A 12575-nucleotide genomic window follows, 5' to 3' on the forward strand; every position below is an offset into this window, starting at 1 on the left:
ATCTTTCCTGCTGCAGACACCACCAGTTCAGTTCTTAAGTAAGTTTGCTAATTTTCTCCCAGTACTCTCAAAAAGAAAAGGAACTGAAAAGATGTGACATACTACTCTGAAAAATAACAGGGACTGACAGAGCCGCCAAGCTGGGCAGTGGCCATCAGAGGAGGCTGTGGTGCAGGAGACGATGGAGGTGGTGAAGGAAAATGCTCAGACAAGAGATGAGGACTAAAGTGCAGATCACACACTGTGCCAATAGTCCCAATCAAGCAACATGCAGATGGCCCAAGGAAATCATCAAAATAATGGCAACCTAAGACTTCTCAGTCTACAGGAATATTCTATCTGCATGAGGGCTCATACTACATCCCCTGGATACCCAGCTTCTGGGTGGAAATCTCAATTTAGTCCCATGAGTCCTGGACAATTCTCTCAACCTGAAACACCTGAAGTTGTATCTAGGTGTATGTTGCTGAATCATAATAACGTGGATGCCTGCTGTGCAGTTCTCTCTCAGGAGAATACAGGGCATCTGTACTGTGGATGAGATCCTAATTTTTTAGATGATTCTGGAATTTCTGGTCTACAGCATCACATCATTTCTGCCAACTTGGGCTCCCAGTCACACAATATTTCTGCCATGGAAGAGAAGGAAATAAAATCAACAGAAGCAGGACTCTAAAGCACAGCATCCGTGATAGACAGCTTCAGAGTGGTCAGTCCAATAATGAACTATCCCCGCGGGAGTCACAGGCAGCAGCAGCTCAATTTCCTTAAGGCTTACGTTTGGGGGATACCCAGGACCTTTGGTGCTTCTAACCTTTCTCCGCAAACTCCTAGATTTAATCCTATTACGGTAAATTTTGCCTCAAATATCAGATGGTTGCAATATCCCTACATCTTTGCACATACTTGGTATACCTCCACCTGTCCTCAAAAGTTTCACACTGGGAGAGTCTATCTATATTACCACTTCTGGTCGCTGGGTATTTCAGTTTCATCCCATGAAAGCTCAACAGTTCTATCCACCTTTACAACCTGGTCCGTGGACTACATATTCTACATCTCACAGACCTCTATTCAACAGTGACGTGACCATCAGCTCACTACTGCTCACAACTCCACAACCACCAACAATTCATTCCATAGCTCAGTCTTCTGCCCAGGGCCAATTATAACATTCAGACTATTTCAACAGACCTCAAAAAAAAAAAAAAATAGCAGACTGAAATGGAGCCTGAATTACCTGCTAAAAAAACAGTTCTAATTGAATTCCTATGGACCTTGAACCTCCAGGAGCTCCTCTCTAGTCAACAGCCTTGCCTTAAATAGAAACCAGCCCACTGTTCACAGAGCTGCCAGCCTGCCCAGGAGTCAGCCTAGGGCTCCAGCCAGTTAATACCACCACAGGAGGTGAGCTCCTCATCCTCACAAGCTCTGGAGCTTCTGTCACCAGGAATACGTCTGGGCAAGTGAGCAGGGTCCTGCCTGCACTTATCACTTTCCCACAGCTGGAGTAGTTGCCATAACTCTACCACTTCTCCTCGAGGGGCAGCACTCAACCCGACATAAAATACACTTTCAAAATTAAAGTTTCTATTTCACTCTGTTAAACTGACTTAGCAGCTGGAATTAGATGAGATAAAAGTGCCTGAAACAGAACTTTTTAGGAGTCATGTGTCTATACCTTGACCAGCCTTTTTCTGTTCTTTTACTTTTGTGAATTTGAAGTAAAGGTGTTAAAAATAAATAAATAAAAGTTTCTCCCAATCTGCCCCCTGCAGTTTTACCTGGAGTGCTGTCCCCCAAACTTTGTGGGGTTTGGGTTCTTTTGTTTTGTTTTGTTTTGTTTTGTTTTGTTTCTTGAGGTACTGGGGCTGCAGATTGAACCCAGGATCTTCTATGTGGGAAGTCGGTGCTCAACCAAAAAGCCACATCAGCTCCCCTGAGATGGTTTCTGGTTTTTTCATTTGTTTTGCTTGGTTTTTTTTGCACCAAGAACTGAATCCAACCTCCCATATGGGAATCAGGTGTTCAACTGCTTGAGCCACATCAGCTCCTGTCCCCAAACTGTCCTGATCATTATGTAGACCAGTATTCAGGACCACACAACCCTCCTTTAGCACATGTGGATAGACTACATGAAAGAAGGAAATCAAGTCTGGGATCCGATAATGCCGCCTCCACACAAGCATTATTAGAACACCTGAAAGCCAGAATGGAAGCACTGGAGAGAGAAGTGGAGATTCAAAAGAAAAATATGGATAAACAAAAAGCTGAGGTCGATGAAACAGACAATAACCTAACTTGAAGGCACTCGAAAAGATCAAATTCCATATCCCAAATGCCTTCACTCAAAGAAGTGCTTGAGAAGATGTAAATGACAACTCCAGACTGACACTGTTTAACCAAAGAGACTGGCTCTCTTCAAGCCCAAGCACCATAATTTAATCTACCGGACTGGTAGATTCTGTGCCACCAAAACCCAAAGATGAACAGTCCACCATCAAGACATCAAAGACTCAAGACTCAGAGGATGATGAGCAAGCGCAGTGTAACTTCACTGCCTGGTACCTTTCTGAATCGTCTTGTAACTTTAAAAAATATATATTTTGAAATCAAACAAAAGAAACAACTGTTTTGAACAGTGTTTCTGAGCAAAATACTTCTGAGTAAAAGGCCTTATATTAAAACCACATCTAAAGTTCACAGAACCATTCTGTCATCAGGGGGAAAGTTGCACTGCTACAAAGGATGTTATCAAATTGAAGGTGTGACAAGACGGTGTCCTGCTAAAGTTCAGCATTGACCGACAGTGTTGATAAGACCTCAGGGAATTGTTAAGGCGGTTGAAATTCACAGAATGACAGGTCATTTGCTGAAGCCTTGGTTGCCAGCTACCTCACCAGATACTGTGTTACCAACATACTGTGATAGCGATGGATAATTCTCAGAATATTCAGTACTTGGGTGTTACCAATACCTTCTTTCCCTCATCTCATGACTGAATTTTGAGAGGTATAAGGAACAAAACAAAAGCATTTTTACTTTTTAAACTTTTTGTGTATGTGGAAACTACATACCCAAAGGATGGAAACAAGACTTAACTTCTGAAGCTGTTTGCTGCTGTCTCGTGCCAATGGACTGGGGAAGAAATTCATGTTTGTGGTACCCTTGGCCTTGTCTTTGTAATCCCTGAAAATGTCTCCGTTCTGTTAAGATCTGTAGATTAAAAGGAAGCAGCGTGGATAGTTTGTACAAACCTACTACGAAACACCCAAAGTTTTTCTTGCTGTGCAGCTGTCCTGACTCTGCTTTAGGCGATTCCTTTCTTCTTTATTATTTCCTTATATTTCTATCGGTATAGTGTAACAATCCTTCGCTAACTAATTTTCACTTTTTTTCCTTTTAGTTGATTAAAACATGATCATGTCTCTTTTTAAGCCTTACCTGAGAGGAGCAATGCCTTAAAATCAAGCAGCAATAATTAAATGAAACTATGCACAAAATAACTCTCCTTTACTTATTCTGTGCTTGGGCTTCAAAGTGCTGATGCTCTTTGAAGATACTGCACAGTGTTTTAGAAGAAAACATGACAAGAATTATGTCTATGGGACACACTTCAGTGTGTTTAGACAGGATTTTGTCTTCCACAGAGAAAATTAAAACAAAAGATATTTTCAACCCACTGGCAAAGCAACAAAGTTAAGCTTGCTTCCTCTGCCTGGTCCTGCAGATGCTTCACAAGAGATTTTTATTGGGAAAGTACAATTTCAAAAACAGCAACAGTAGTAGCATCTCCAACCTTTTTCCTAAACCTGATTTGGTGATAGTATCATATGTATTTATAAACTAAGGCTGCGCATATTTAAGACACCTGAACAAAAGCTGGAAAAAAGGAAACCAACCAAACTATAATGTTGAAACTACCTCAAGCATCTCTTTATTTTGATGGCTTATTTTTATAAGGAGGACAAATATTCAGATGATCAGGAATGTATATAACAATGAAGTCAAGCAGAAGAAATAACCATACGCATTTTAAAAGACATATCTATAAAATTAAATATAAGTGCTTAGATTAGGGCTAAAGGAAGTGGTGAAATATAGCAAAAGACAGTCTACATTCAAAAGACAATGTAGAACTTTGGGGATTGTGTGAGCTCATGCTTGTCTAATATAAGCTGTACGTTTGTGTTTGTGGGGAGGGCAGTGGGGAGGTGTGTGTTTATTTTCAATTAGCCTGGCGCCTGCAACCAGAAGGGTAGCATATCAAGTTTTCTCTCATTGTGTTTTTTTTTAAAGACCAATGTGTTGCAGTTTTTTGTTATGTATTCTCGTATTTGGTGATTTTGTATTAAAATATGGCTTTTCTCCTAAGAAAAGAAAAATCACCCTTGTTTTCTGTAAAAAATGATTTCTAAATAAATGTATTATGAATATTGGTAGTAAAAAAAGACAATGTAGACTGTCATCTATTGTAAAACGTTTATAAGTGGACACTTTAAAAGTAAACAGCCTGTTTAGTGCCTCTTTTCTGGTGGATGCAATCTATATGAGTACCAAGCAAAGCCTCGACTTCCAGGCTTTGCATTTTATATATGGGGAGAAATATGACAATCCTGATTGTGAAAATAGAATCCAGATTATTGTATTTGATGCTTTCTGACTTAAAAAGAGGTCTTGTTTTTCAACTTCATCTGCAGTTCCACAAGAAGATTAACAAATCCATACTTGTTTTATTAATAGAACCTAATTTGAACAAATGGCAAGTGAATGAATAAAAAATAAATACTGCGGTTTATTGGTTCTGAAGGAGGACAGAGATACCTGAAAATTAAGGAAATATTTTATTTCACAATGCGAATTCGTTGCCTCCTCAGTTCCACTTCCCTCCTCCCGATAACTGAAAAGTAAACGTGCGTGCTGTAACAGGGTTTGTTAAAGAAATATACTTGTCCACAGCTCACACTGGTAGCAATATGGGAAAAGACATCAGCTTGAGAAAATTGACCGTAATGGACCAGGAGTTCAAAGACCCTTTCCTGCTGTCCAAGTTGTGTTCTCTATAAACACATGCTAGGATAAAGTTTGGGATGCAAGGCACCTGCAGGAGTGGACAGAGGAAAACATGGGGTGACACTCCAGGCCCACCAGCCGCAGCCAACCCGGCTCTGGACTGAGTGTGGCCCTTCCCAGCTTCCACTTAAGCCAAGTGGCCTGGCCCTAGGTCGGCTGCCCCTCTCCGTCCCCAAGGGCAGGCTGATCAAACAAGCAAAGCTGCTCTCTCCACTGACACAGACCCCAAGGAGGCTGAGAGCATCTTTGTGCTATTATTGTAAATTGTGGTTGTAAATGGATTTAATGCTCATCTATGAGTATTAATGTAATTTCTAATATAAAGATTCTGATTTTGATGCATTTTGATACAGGCCATATCCACACAATTCCTAAGCTTTCATATTCCTCTCCACGAAATTTACGCCAGGGTCAAATTTTGTATGCTGCTTAGTTTAAAAGCTTAGTCTCCTCTCTATGAATATCTCTAGAATGTTTATGAATTACCTAGATCATTTTCATTTTCTCTACCAGCGTCTTGTTCACCTTATTGCCCAGAAAAGTTCCCCATTTTATGTTCTTTGTAGTAGTTCTGTTGTCAAAAAATCTATTTACAGAAACAGTAGGATGTAACCCTTTCCTTTAACAGGTCACACATAATTTGCACCATCATTTCTGCCAAACAATAAATAAATAGCAAACAGCACCTCTAACCGTGGTCTCGTAGTCTCCTCAGAGGCTGAACTGCACACCCCCTCAAAGCCACAGAATCCGCCACAGCTGTGGCAGGACTGATGGCTGCTCCATATCTAAAGGCAAACAGAAATGCCCTTTGCACACACCCACTCACACATGCAGTTATACTTGTATTTCCCTTCCTGTGATATGCATGTGCAGGATTTTTATACATTAAATTTTATTAGTCATATTTCATTCATAAGCATTTCCTGATTATAGGAGTTATGCCACTTTCTTTTTCAATTCTTCGTATCCCCTGAGAGCCAGAAAATAGATTTGTTGTTGCTTGATAGAGCATATGAAAAGCACTGAGAAAGAATATTAGAGTATCTTTGCTCATGCCGTTTTCTTATATCTGAAATACCTTTCTCCCTCTTTCTTTTGGTTAACTCAAGTATTCCAGAAGATTCTTTTCAGATGTGAAGACTTTCCACAGCCTACCCATTTGGATGAGTGCTGATTTACATGCTCTTAACACAGCCCAGGCTCAGATTTACTTCTATGGACTGAAATTTCCATGTCTTGCTTGCCCATACATTGCAAGTGCCTTCAAGGATTGTACTCATTTATATTTGTAAACCTAGGAGCTAACACATTAACTGGCTACATATGTTAACTCAGTAAATGTGAGTTGAGTAAATAAATAAATAGCCTTAGAATTTATGCTACTTTCTAGAACTTTTATTTAGGAAGAAAAAGAAAACGTCAGAGAAGTGTTGGTGAAAGGTACATAAAATATAAACATTCAGGACCTAATACTCTAAATAAACGATTTACAAACAAGAAAATGATTAATGTATTTCAACTTTTCTACTTTTTCTCTGTTTACTGACAGTTCTCTCAGTTCTAGACCCAGGCACAAGCTAAAAACTGCTTATATGAAAGTACAGTCAAACCAGCGAATGCAATTAAGAAGTGTTATTATATTACAATGGAGTGTGACTTAATAGGAAGTACCTGCAAATATAACCCATTAATTTCTATTTTAACTAAAATATTTTTAATTAAAATCTTAACATTTTTTATAATTGTTCAATTGCCAATTTGCTTTCACTATAATATAGACATAACCATATGATTACACATAAAAAAATCAGAACAAGGAAAATTATTACAGATAAAGAAGAATATTCCATAATGTTAGAGGTCACTTCTTCAAAAAGGCATAAACTTCCTTCATGTGTATGCACCAAACAACAGAACATAAAATAGGTGAAGCAAAATCTGATAGAATAATGAGATAAATCCATTATTATAGTTGTATACTTCAACACATTTTTTTTCAGTAATTGACAGATTGAGCAGGAAGAAAATCAGTAAGGATAAAATTGATCTGAAACCCTTATAAATCAATTTGATATAACTGACATGGATAGAATACTTCATCCAACAGCAGAAGACACATTCTCCTCCAGCTAGAATGGGACATTCATCAAGAGAGACCACATTTTGGGACATATGACATACCTATCAAAGTTTTATAATACTAATCCTATGAAGTGTGTTCACAGACCATAGTGGAATTGAACTAGAAACCAATAAATGAAAGAAAGCTGGAAAATCCCAAAATATTTATAGATTAAACAATACACTTCCAAAATAACACTTGCATCAAGGAAGAAATCCAAAGAGAAATTAAAAATATTTTGATCTAAATGAAATTGAAATTACGACTTATCAAAATGTATGAATGTGCAACAAAAGCAGTGCTCAGAAGAAAATTTATAGCATTAAATGCATATGTTAGAAAACTAGAAACATCTAAATCATTCATCTAATCTTCTACCTCAAGAAGCTAGAGAAAGAAAAACAATTTAAGTCTAAAATGAACAGAAGAAAAGAAAAAGATATAGCAGAAATTGATGAAATTGAAGAGGAAAGCAATAAAGAAAATCAAGGTAATAAATCTATAGCCAGGCTAACCAAGAAAAAAAAAAGAGAAGACACAAAATGCCAATTTCAGAAATGAAAGAGAAAACATTACTGATCCCATGGACATAAAAAGACAATAAAAAATAGTATTAATGACTTCCAGGGATGAGCCTCCCTGGCACCAAGCACCAACTAGCAATGCATCTGGGAAAAAGCCTTGACCAAAAGGGGAAAATATTAAATACAAATGCGTTCCTATGGCTAAAAGATTTCAAAGTGATTGGGAGGTCATTCCAGAGATTATGCTTATGCACGTCTCAGGAGGATCTCACTGATTGCCACAGTAAACAGTGTCTCAAGCAGGGGGGCTCTTGAGGGCTCTAGAGACATCTGGACACTATAGGCAGGGCAGACAACCCCAGGAATTGGGCACCCTGTCAGAAGTTCTTACATTAGAATATATGATAACCTATCTATTCTCCCAATATATTGGTGTTGGACTCATTTATAATTTCCTACTCATGGCTCATCTGCCCTTTTTTTTAAATCTATAATTAGCACATTAAATACATGTCCCAGAGACTTCAATCTTCCAGTTGTTAATATGCCGGTTGAGCCCTAAATCTCAGCAGGGTTGCAGCCAACACTTATACTCTCCAGTTCATCAGACTCCACCAGGACAACTAACAAAAGGATGATGATGGACAATGCCCATCCCAAAAAACATAGCATCTACAACTGCAAGCAACACAGTTCCATTCTTCTGCCCTATGGGATCTAAGTCCCCTCTCATTCAGAAGCAGAGTGGATATCACCATCCTAGAATCCTCAAGATTGAGGAATCAATAAACATAAGGGGGAAATGCAAATATGAACTAAAGTAGACATTATTTTCTAGCAATGGACAAACTTGTAACATTGACATAAAGGCAGTGGTCACCAGAGGTTCTGAGGGAAGGGAGAGGGAAAAATAGGTATCACATGGGGCTTTTGGGGATATTGGAATTATCCTGCATGATCTTGCACTGATGGACACAGGTCATTAAGTATTTTGTCAAAACCTATAAAATTGTGCAAGGCAAAGTGTAAGCTATAAGGTAAACTATAGTCGATGGTATGTAGCAATGCTTCAATGTGTTCATCGATTGTAACAAATGTACTACACTAATGAAAGATGTTGTTACTGTGGGAAATTGTGAGGGGGGAGGAGATGAGGTACGTGGGAATCCTCTATATTTTCAATGTAACATTTATGTAATCTAAGTCTTCTTTAAAAATAAAAAATATATATATTTTTAAATTATGAATAACTGCTCACAAATTTTATGATAACTTAGATGAAATGGACCAATTTCTTGCAAGACACAAACTACCAAAACCCAGGTAAGGAAAAACAGATTATAGAATAGACCTAAGTCTATTAATATTAAATCAATAACTAATAGCCTTCCAAAAAAGAAAGCACCAATTTTTCTTCTTTAACTTGTTGATATGATGAATTACATTAATTGCTTTTTGAATGCTAACCAGCTTTGCATACCTGAAGTCCTACTTTGGCAATATAAACTTACAACTAATCTAAATCCACTTTGAGACAACACTGTACCACTTAATGGATAACACAGAGAACTTTTGGACATTTTATGCTTCATTGGTCAATTTTTCTGAGTCTTTTGCTGACCTATAATTGTCAGGCAAGTAGTACTTAAAACATTTTGGAGAGGGTTTATCCTGCACAAATAAAATGAAAGAGTATATAGATACAGGTACTATGAAAATACACTTAAGAGAGAATACACTGCAAATGGTTTGATAATAGCAGACTCAAGGATGTCATTTGATATGATATATTTAATTGAAATAAGGGCGCTGAAAATTTCATAAGTTAAGAGGTTATATAACATTGTATATTTTCAGAAAAGTATTGTAGGATGATGAAGAGTTTTGCATGATGATGAATTTAATAAAGATTTATACAAGAAAGAGACTAAAATAAAGGATCATAACAGGAAGAGACTTGTAGCTATGAAATCTATTATTTGGACTACAAAATTCTCCACAATAATAGGTAAGTGTAATGGGAAAAATAGGAAGAATTGTATTTTTTTTCTATTTTGTACATTTTAGTACAAATTTTTTTATCTAAGTGTCTGTGTTGTGTTAGTTTTAGAATCTTTAAATCAGTTGGAGTGTTTTGTTAGTTTTATTCTCTTTCCTCACTGGTTTGGTGGTAATTTTTATCATATAAATATTTTGATTCTCATTTTCTGTGTTCTTCCTACTCATCTTTACTATTTACTATTTCATCTGCCTTTGGTTGATGAAGAATGCTTTTTGTAGACAGCGATGGTCACCGGGTACTTTGCCAAGAGTGCCCTCTTCTGTCAAGATAGTGCAATGCAGCTTCTTAAATGAATGGACTTGGGGGAGAGGAGAGAAATTTTTCTTGTGTTATTTTAATGTTATTTTATTTAGCAGTATCCTTCTTTGACACTGCAAAGCACCCTTCACTGCTTTGTTTTTCTCACTAGCACTCATGATCATTTAATACAAATATAATTTACTCATTCACTGTCTGTCTTCTCCCCACTATAATGGAAAATCTATGGACAGGTAGTTTTCATTGTTTTGTTCATTACTATTTCCTCAGATCCTAGAAGAATGCCTGGCCTAAAAGAGATGCTCAATATTTAGTGAAGGAATGAATGAAAAATATGTTCTTGAAAATTAATGTAAATACAATCTCAATTTGGTTAAAGCATATATACCACATATATTAATGGCTCAGATGCAAAGATTGAGTGAAAGAATGAGATAAAATAAAGTATATTAAGCACAATCTCTTAGGGCATTTCCAATTCAAAATTGTATCTACATCTCACATGCATCTCTAATAACATCTAATTAACTTCCCATTAACATGAATGTGGAGAAATTAGGAAAACTCAGAGACCTAAACACTTAGAAGGACAGACATCTCATTTTAGAATAGTGAGTGATTTGCTAGAGAATATAACTGGATTTCTGCTGCCCATAACTCATTTCCCAAAACAAATGCTATTTTAGAAGGAAAAAATAAACATTAACAGATAACTTCAATAAGTAGCTGCACAGATAGTGTTATTAAACTTCATAGGGGAAAAGTGAGATTAAGGAGAAATATGGGCAAGCGGACTTGGCCCAATGGATGGGGTGTCCATCTACCACATGGGAGGTCCGCAGTTCAAACCCCAGGCCTCTTTGACCCGTGTGGAGCTGGCCCATGCGCAGTGCTGATGCACGCAAGGAGTGCCATGCCACGCAGGGGTGTCCCCACGTAGGGAAGCCCCACACGCAAAGAGTGTGCCCAGTAAGGAGAGCCACCCAGCACAAAAGAAAGCTCACCCTGCCCAGGAATGGCGCCACACACACGCGGAGCTGACACAACAGGATGACGCAACAGAAAGAAACACAGATTCCTGTGCCGCTGACAATGACAGAAGCGGACAAAGAAGAACCCGCAGCAAATAGACACAGAGAACAGACAACTGGGGCAGGGCGGAAGGGGAGAGAAATAAATTAATAAATTTTAAAAAAGAAAAACCAAAAAAAGAAAAAAAGAAATATGTATAGAAGAAAAACAAACTATCTTTTAAAACTTAAAGAAACTTGGCCATTACTGGCTATAATGAAAATTTTACAAAGTCAAAGATAAATACAAATCAAAACTTTGGAGTCGTAGGGTAATTGGCTTTGCCCAAGTCAGGGTTTCAGTTTCAATAAGCTTCCTGTACACTGCCAAGAATTGCCTCTACTAACAACTCTTTCCAAACCACCAAGAGTAGCTGCAAAGCCTATCCCAGCCCTGGGAACATAACAATGCTATCTGCTATTGGCAATTGTCAGGAAACTAAACCACAATTGCACACCAATCCAAACAAGGAAGCACATAATATTTCTCAGCAAACCAAACTTGCATGTAGCCTTAGCCACAGCAATACATATGTGGCAAACCCAACCAAATGGTGGGCTTGGTTTTGCCAACCCAATTTTTTTTCTCTTTATTTATTTATTTAAATGTTACATTCAAAAAGTATAACACGTCCTCATATACCCACCACCCGCCTCACCCCATTTCTCACATCAACAACCTCTTTCATCATTATGGCACATTCATTGCATTTGGTGAATACATTTTGGAGCACTGCTACACCATATGGATAATGGGTTATGTTGTGATTTACACTCTCCCCCAGTCCACCCAGTGGGCCATGGCAGGACATACAATGCCCAGCATCTGTCCCTGCAGTACCACCCAGGACTACTGCAAGTCCTGAAAATGCCCCCACATCATATATCTTCCTCCCTCTCCCTACCCTCAGCAGCTACCGTGGCCACTTTCTCCATATCAATGCTACAATTTCTTCCATTACTAATCACAATAGTTCCATAGTAGAATATCAGTAAGTCCACTCTAATCCACACTCTATTCCTCCATCCTGTGGACCCTGGGATGGTTATGTCCACCCCACCTCTATATCAAGGGCTTTGATTCCACATGGATGATGAATGCAATTCCTCTGCTTGCAGCTGTAGGTACTCTTGGCTCCCTGGTGTGGTGGTTGACCTTCTTCACCTCCCTGTTAGCTGGCTGGGGTAAGTCCAATAAACCAGAGGGTAGGAGTGGCAAGTCTGCTGAGGCTCAGGGTCTGGCTGTCACATGGACAGTCCAGAGATTCAGGTCTCCTGAGTATACACCAACCCCAGGACCAACCACAGGTTCAGTAAAAGTGCCAGAAAAGGCATGTGTAGAAAGGTCACATCTGAGTCCAATTCCATCACACTCAAGAATACAAACTCCAAAGTAGGACCAACTGACATGGCCCTGAACTCCAGAGCATATGCCATGACCATAGAACCTGTGGGTCTCTGTA

General features: G+C 38.5%; 2 pseudogenes; both read left to right on the forward strand.

Moving 5' to 3' along the window:
- The first annotated feature begins 268 nt into the window (after nt 1-268).
- LOC139436120 (TGF-beta-activated kinase 1 and MAP3K7-binding protein 2 pseudogene) lies at nt 269-1514 on the forward strand (annotated as a pseudogene).
- Nucleotides 1515-1669: 155 nt separating this feature from the next.
- Nucleotides 1670-2610, forward strand: LOC101416201 (TGF-beta-activated kinase 1 and MAP3K7-binding protein 2 pseudogene; annotated as a pseudogene).
- Nucleotides 2611-12575: the final 9965 nt, after the last annotated feature.

This window comes from Dasypus novemcinctus, chromosome 20 (genome assembly GCF_030445035.2).
Source record: "Dasypus novemcinctus isolate mDasNov1 chromosome 20, mDasNov1.1.hap2, whole genome shotgun sequence".
Taxonomy (NCBI): Eukaryota; Metazoa; Chordata; class Mammalia; order Cingulata; family Dasypodidae; genus Dasypus; species Dasypus novemcinctus.